The sequence below is a fragment of the Eumetopias jubatus genome, unplaced genomic scaffold, assembly GCF_037043125.1.
Source record: "Eumetopias jubatus isolate StellerSeaLion01/CBP00866 unplaced genomic scaffold, mEumJub1_p1.0 scaffold_6, whole genome shotgun sequence".
NCBI classification, from domain to species: domain Eukaryota; kingdom Metazoa; phylum Chordata; class Mammalia; order Carnivora; family Otariidae; genus Eumetopias; species Eumetopias jubatus.
Genome location: NW_028274812.1, coordinates 88,555,356 through 88,563,204, shown reverse-complemented (window position 1 = coordinate 88,563,204; position 7,849 = coordinate 88,555,356). Strand labels below are relative to the sequence as shown.

The window sequence follows — 7,849 nt, the reverse complement described above, 5'->3', positions numbered from 1 at the left end:
GGCAGAGGGGCTTGCAGAAACCTACCACCCTCTGCCCCCCACTCCTGGAAACAGAGGATGCAGGGGCAGCAGCTCTGGAGCCCTTGCCCAGCTCAGTGCTAACTTCCCGGCCTCGTCCAGCATCCAGACCCCAAATTGCTGGAGTTGCTGCTAGAGCTGGCTGCTTGCTACCTTGAGTATTTAGTCCCCAGTGCTTGAAGCACACCTACACTTGGTACTTGCTCTTCTCAAAGTGTTTCTTCAGTTTCCACTTCTGTTCATTACTGTAAACTGTGCTCCTGACACTGCTGCCTTCAGGGAGACCTGAGAATGGTGGGGTGCCCAGGAGACATTTAGGTTCTTGCATCCTTATTCTTGGTCTGGTCCTTGTGCATGTGATTCTACCCACAAAGTCCAGAGCTCATATCGTACCCTTCATCTTGTGCCCACCCAGCAGATTCTGGGCACTCTCTCTCTTTCTTACCTTATTTTTTTTAAAGTAGACCAATTTTGCTTAAATACACAGAGTAATGCAGTAATGAAATCTGAATACAAATGGTATAATTAACAAGTTTTATGAACACATGTGTTTTAAATATAATTTTATAGATTTTTATTCCAACCTTCTACGTCTACCTTCTACTTGTGTTATGGAACAACTGCTATGAGTTTGAATTGGAAATATATCACAAGAGTGAAAATGTTCATCAACAAGTTAATGTTTTAATTTCATATTTTATCAGTTAGCTTCTCAAATGTCTAAAACTTTCCTTGCTATCATATTGAGAACATGACTGTTTTAATACATCATCTATTTTGACATGACATAATTTGGCAGTGCTTTTGGTTCTTTGGAAAGAAAGCTTTCTAAAATTGTAACATTATTAATTCTCTTAACTTGTGCATCAATCTCACTTGGATGACATATTGACAAGGGAAATGCTCTGAGGATATGGGGATAATAGAAATATCTCTGAAAGAAACACAGTGCTTAACTTTGGCACCCATAATTCTAAGACAGTCCACAAGATTTCTACTTCCCAGTGAACAGACCTATTTAATTCTCTCCCTTTGAGTAACAGTGGGACATATAAATACCATGGAATATTTCCATGATTAGATTATGTTATATGGTAAAGGGTAAGTGATTTTGCAGATGCAATTAAATTTCCCAATTAGTTGACTTTAAGTTATCAAAAGGGAAAGGGCGCCTGGATGGCTCAGTTGGTTAAACGTCTGACTCTTGATTTCAGCTCAGGTCATGATCTCAGGGTCGTGAAATCGAGTCCAGTGTCAGGGGGCTACACAGAATCTGCTTGAGATGCTCTATCCCTCTTCTTCTGCCCCTCCCCCAGTGCTCTGTCTTTCTCTCTCTCTCTCTCTGTCTCAAATAAATAAATAAATAAAATATTAAAAAAAAGTTATCAAAAGAGAAATTATCATAAGTGAGCCTAAACTAATGACCTGAATGAACCCTTTACAATAAGTTCTAGATCCAGAAACAGAAAAAGTCATACAAGTTCATAGCTGCAGAAACTCCTTCTTCATTGGCCTTGAATTATCAAGATTCCATGTTATGGAGATCCCATGACATAGAATGGCAGGTGTCCTTAGTTACACAGCTAAAAGAAACCAAATTCCAACAACCAGTAAGTTTAGAAGAGGAACCTGAGTATCACATTAGATTGCAGACCCATCCAGTGCCTCAAATTTAGCCTAGTGAGACCCTCAGCAGAGGACCACCTAATCTGTGGAGTAAATCAATTGCATATCCTGAAGAATAGAGATTTATTGAGTTGCTGTATTTTTTTATTAATTTTGCTCTTGTCAGTCACAGGAGGAAAGACAGCTGAAGGAAGTCTCAGATTTTGTTTTTTCCACAAAATACCTCCATTCAAATACTCTGGATCCGTTCTTTCCAAATTTATGTCGTAACTTTTGGTTAAGGAACCTGGTGAGAATGTGAATTCAAATTACACTGTAGTTCTGCAGCCACAGAATTTAATTTGGTATCTACTTTTTAACTGTGTTACCTTGGGACTAAGCAAGAAGAAAATATTTTTAAGTGTGTTATAAAATCCCTGGGGGTCACTGATCTTGCCCTCAGCTGAATTTAAAACCCTAAGATGTTAATTTGCTGTTTAAAAAAAATTCTCTGAAGTTAGAAACAGCCCAACTAGAGGTACAATACTTCATACTGATTGTGGAATTTACCTAAAATACTGGCATACAATTGTTCATAATACTCCTTTAGAAACTCAATTTCTTCTTGTTATGTATCTCACTTTAGCTTACATTTCCAGAGTACTCTGTGTACTTTCCTTTATATACACCCATTGTCAAATAATTATAATGGCTATAATGTATATTTTAATCAAAATTCAATTATTTTTTTAAAGATTTTATTTATTTATTTGACAGATAGACACAGCGAGAGAGGGAGCCCAATGTGGGGCTCAATCCCAGGACCCCGAGTCGAAGGCAGATGCTTAAGGACTGCCACATCCAGGTGCCCCAAAATTCAATGATTTTTTATCAGTTATTTAATTGATGTAAAGTTTGGATTTAGTTTATTTTTTGATCCCAAGACAATATTATAAAAATGGCTCTGTTGTCTATAAGAATATTCTCCCCTTTTTGGAAACACTGTCACTTTTTTTTTTTTTTTTAACCAGGCTTCTCTACTTGTGTGAACTCCCAATCTTGTGAACTATTACTGGCATTGTCTGTCTTACAGAGAAGAGAGAGATGGTAAAATAAATGAGTTATGAGTTTGAAATGAGTTATTTCTTGGTTCAGTGACTACATGTGTACTATTTAGAGCAGAAGAAACAATCAGAATCTACAGAATGCCACTGAATAAAGCATAATTTACCTCATTCTTCCGTAATAAAGTCTGGGATAGAAATGCTCACAGTGTCCATTTCTTCACTTGGTAGAAATGTAAAGTATATTGGAGATAGCTTAGAACAAAATGAAAACACACATGTCTGCTGTTGTAATAAAAATAGTTTGGAAATCCTACTTAAGGTCTATAATTTTAATCTACATCATAAAAGAATTGAAACTAAATAGAATTGCAATGAGTCTATGACTTGTTTGTTTCTCTTTCTTAATATTTCCTTTTGACTTAATTAATTTAATTAAGTCTGATTTAGTTTTTCTTTTTTTCTAAGTTTGGTGCTTTGAAATACTGTTTAAAAAGTTTTGCCAATGCTGAATTCACAAAGATATTCTCATATGTTGTCTAGAAGATTTATTGTTTCAACTGTCACATTTATATTTATATCCCTTTGAATTTTATATGAGGTACAGAAAAAAATTCATTATTATTTTTATAAATACATATATCCAATAGACCCAGGGCAGTTTAATGAAAAGTCTACGTCTTTACACTTTAGGGCATAATGTTTTATATAATTATGTGACTGTAAATTTGTGCATTTATTTCTGAACTTTCCATTCTGTACCATTTGTCCCTTTTCTACACTTGCATTCTTCTCCCACTCTTCTACACAGGTATCTTACACTTTTAGAAAGTTTACATTACATCACTTCACCTTTATGAAAGACCTTAGCATCTGTTTTTGCTAAATGAAAGAAATCCAAAGAGAATTTTCACTTTCATGACAAAAGCTGAAAAGCCAAAAGGGTTCAGTGTTTGTTTTTCAGTGAGCCCTTACAGAGGTAGCATGCACCCAGAGCAGAGTGGCCCCACCAAGCTCCTTCCTCTGGATTACACTCAGCATTTCAGCATCAAGCAACCTTAGCTTTGAACTGTGTCTGTGAGCATCTGTGCTTCATCTCCATTTATTGTGTGTATCCCTCAGGAACATGTGTCCTAAAGTCCTGGGAATGCTCAAAAATTGCCCATATAAATTAATGATAATTGCTTCTTTGCCATTTTGGCTTATGAAATGTTTCATAGGAATGCTCTATTTTTAGATGGTAGGGGATACCTATATTTTCATAATTCCATCTTACATACTTTACTACTTCCTGAAGAGCCTTGCTCAGTTTTTTTTTTTTTTCCTGTTGGTTGCATTTATTTTCATTTTTAGAGCAGTTATGCCGGAAAAGTATCTTAGTTTTTCTTGTAGAGAAATATCTTTTTTTATAAATCTTGTAGAGAATATTTTTATATAGACATTGCTTTCAGATTTTTTTAGTGAATTTAAAATTTCAGATTGACATTTGTTTTCACTCAATCTTTTAAAGTATTTTTCTATGATATTCCGCTTTTATTCTTTATTGTGAGTGATTCATTTTCAGTTTGTTGCTTGTTCCTTTGAAGTTAAGCTGTGGACCCACCAATGCCAACTGCTTTTAATATATTCTCATATTTCACTTTCAGGATTTTTACTGTCTCATGCCTACATTTGTTTTTTTGTATCTCCCTTAGAGAGATTGAGAATACTCATCCCAAATTGCCCTTAGCCTTGTTTGCTTGAAGGTAGAGGATTCACATCAGGAAAGGCAAGTTGAGAAAACCAGGGGCTAGTGTCTCTGCCCAGTACCCTACTTGTAACACATGATGTCACTTGAGAGAAGTGGGCCATTACCTTATCCCCAACTCCAAAGCAGTGGTATAGATGTTTTGCTCAGGTGGAGATGTAGATCTTAAGAAGAGAGAGATCAGTTGCTGTCTCTAAGTGGACTGACTTTAATTCTTAAAGAACTAAAGGAAATTAAAGTCTAAGGTCACCATTGAAAGCAATGGGGATTTTGGTTATAAGCAATTAAGAGGCAGAAAGCTCCATGATAGTAAAAAGTGAAAATATAGAAGAACTAGAATTTTAGCAGAGAGAATCAGGAAAATAAGCAGCTAAAAAGAGTCTTCCTGGGGGTCAGAACAAGGCTCAAAGACAGGCCTCAAAGATTACCCATGCAAAAGTTAATTGGGTCAGATTATGGAACAATTTATGTCTCAGGACTTTGTCAAAGCAGTAATCAAAAAGAGCAATCAGCTGGCAATTTGAGGGCTAAGAGCTGAGTGTAATGTCAATAAAAGCAAATCAGCTAAAAGCTTAACAGATCAGATCAGGGAAAGAGAATGTCAAAGAGAACCCTGCAAAAAGCAACACCATCCTATGTTGATTGTGACAATATATGAGAATGCACTGCGGAAAGCTGAACATTTCAGCAGAGATAGACTTCACTGAATTAACCCATCAATAAAGCAAATAACATGAAGAGCAACAAGAAGCTCCAGAGGAGGGTGGGGATTAGTATGCAGAATTACTAAAAGTTATTCTCTGAAATGAAAAAAAGTCACACATGCAGGGAAAAAAAAATAAAAGTATGCAACAAAAACTGCCTCTGAAAGAATTCAAATGTCAGAATAAACAGTTATTATAAAGAACTAAGGGAAATGTGTTTACAACAGTAAGGAATATATATCAACTATTGTCTTATAATAGAGACTACCAGTAAAGAAATAAAAAAAATATTAAAAAATAAGTGGAAATTCTGAAGTTTAAAAGTTTAATAGTCAAGATACATTCATTAGATTACTCTTTTTCTGCCCATGGATGCTGCTGAGTAAGCATCATTAAAGTCTTCCTTCCCACCACCATTATGTCTAAGGCAGAGTCTCCCAAAGAGCTTGAATAGCTACAGGAGTTCTTCATTAAAGGTTTGAGCTATGAAACAGCCAATGAGAGTATGAGCAATAGAGAATGGTCACAGACTGGGTAGTAATGAGAGATCCAAACACCAAGTGCTTCAGAGGTTTTGGGTTTGCGTGTATGCCACTTGTAGAGGAGGTGGATGAAGCCATGAATTCAAGGCCACACAAGGTGGTTGGAAGAGTTGTGGAACCACAAAGGGCTGTCTCAAGAGAAGATTCTCAAAGATCTGGTGCCCACTTAACTGAAAAAGATTTTTGTTGGTGGCATTAAAAAAGACCACGAAGAACATTTTCTAAGAGATTAGTATATTATGGTAAAATTGAAGTGATTGAAGTTATGATTGACTGATGCAGTGGCAAGAAGAGAGGCTTTGCTTTTGTAGTGTTTGATGACAACTTTGTAGACAAGATTGTCATTCAAAAATACCATACTGTGAATGACCCCAACTGCGAAGTAAGGAAAGCCCTATCTAAGCAAGAGATGGCTAGTCCTTCATCCTGCCAAAATGGTTGATGTGGTTCTGGAAACTTTGGTGGTCGTGGAGGTGGTTTTGGTGGGAATGACAACTTTGGTCATGGAGGAAACTTCAGTGGACGAGGTGACTCTGGTGGCAGTTGAGGTGGTGGTAGATACAGTGGCAGTGGAGATGGCTATAATGGATTTGGTAATGTTGGAAGTAATTTTGGAGGTGGCAGAACCTATAATGATTTTGGCAATTACAACAATCAATCTTCAAATTTGGGGACCATGAAACAAGAAATTTTGGAGGCTGAAGCTTTGGCCCCTATGGTAGTGGAGGCCAGTACTTTGCCAAACCATGAAACCAAGGTGGCTATGGCAGTTCCAGCACTAGCAGTAGCTATGGCGGTGGAAGAAGGTTTTAATTACTGCCAGGAAACAAAGCTTAGCAGGAGAGAAGAGCCAGAGGAGTGACAGGGAAGCTACAGGTTACAACAAATTCGTGAGCTCAGCCAAGCACAGTGATGGCAGAGCCTAGCTCTACAAAGAAGACATGTTTCAGACAATACTCATATGTATGGGCAAAAACTCGAGAACTGTATTTCTGACTAATTGTATAACAGGTTATTTTAATTTCTGTTCTGTGGAAAGTGCAAAGCATCCCAACAAAGGGTTTTAACGTAGTTTTGTTTTGTTTTGTTTTTGTTTTGTTTGCACCCATGCTGTTGATTGCTAAATGTAATGGTCTGATCATGACACTGAATAAATGTGTCTTTAAAAAAAGTTTAATAGTCAAGAAGAAAAATTCACTGAATAGGCTCAATAGTAGATTTGAACTGGAAGAGAAAAATATTGACATACTGTTAGAGATTATGCAATCTCTAAGAATTCTCTCTAAGAAAGAGAAAGGGAAAGAAAAATAAAGAGAACTTTATAGAGGTATGGGACATCACTAAGTGTACCAGCATATTCCTTATGGGAGTATCAGAAAGAGAGGAGAGAGAGAAAGGATCAGAAGAATATTTGAAGCTATGATGGCTTAAAATTAATTTGATGAAAAATAATGTCTGTATATAAAAAGCTCAATAAACTCTAAGTAAGAATAAATTGGATGAAAGAAGTAGAGTTGTAAATGAAAAACCATAAATAATTGTTGAAAGAGATTAAAAAAGACAACTAAATTGAATGACAATCTATGTTATGGATTAGGAGGGTGCTTTAATGCTAATAAAATGATGACATGTTCCAATCTACTCTGGAGATTCAATGCAATCCCTATCAAAATCCCAGATATTTTTTGTTTTTGTTTTTGTTTTTGCTTTTTTTTTTTTTTTTGCAGATATTATCAAACTAGTAAAATTAGTATGGAAATTCAAGGGATCCAGTACGGTCAAAATAATCTTGAAAAAAAGGAGAACAAAGTTGGAGGACTCACATTTCCTGATTTCAAAACTTAGTACAAAGCTATGGTAATCAAGCCAGTGGGGTAATGGAATTGGGCTAGACTTATGGGTCTGTAAAATAAAATTGAGAGTGCAGAAAGAAGCCCTAAAGCTTATGATCAATTGATTATCAACAAGAGTGTTATACTGTCAGGACACATCTGGATTATTGTTTTCAATTTAGGCATATCAATATAAATTGACATAAATGTCCAGATTGTTTCTGGGTAAGGGATCATGCATCCAGAGAAAAATCATGAAGCATCTGTAAACCTAATTATATAAAATGGCTGTAGAAGATGAAGTTGTGAAGTTTGGCCTAAAGAAAAAAATATGTAA

At 36.1% G+C, this 7,849-nt stretch overlaps 1 pseudogene; it reads left to right on the top strand.

The window, feature by feature from the left end:
- Positions 1-5,657: 5,657 nt before the first annotated feature.
- Positions 5,658-6,430, top strand: LOC114204675 (heterogeneous nuclear ribonucleoprotein A1 pseudogene; annotated as a pseudogene).
- Positions 6,431-7,849: the final 1,419 nt, after the last annotated feature.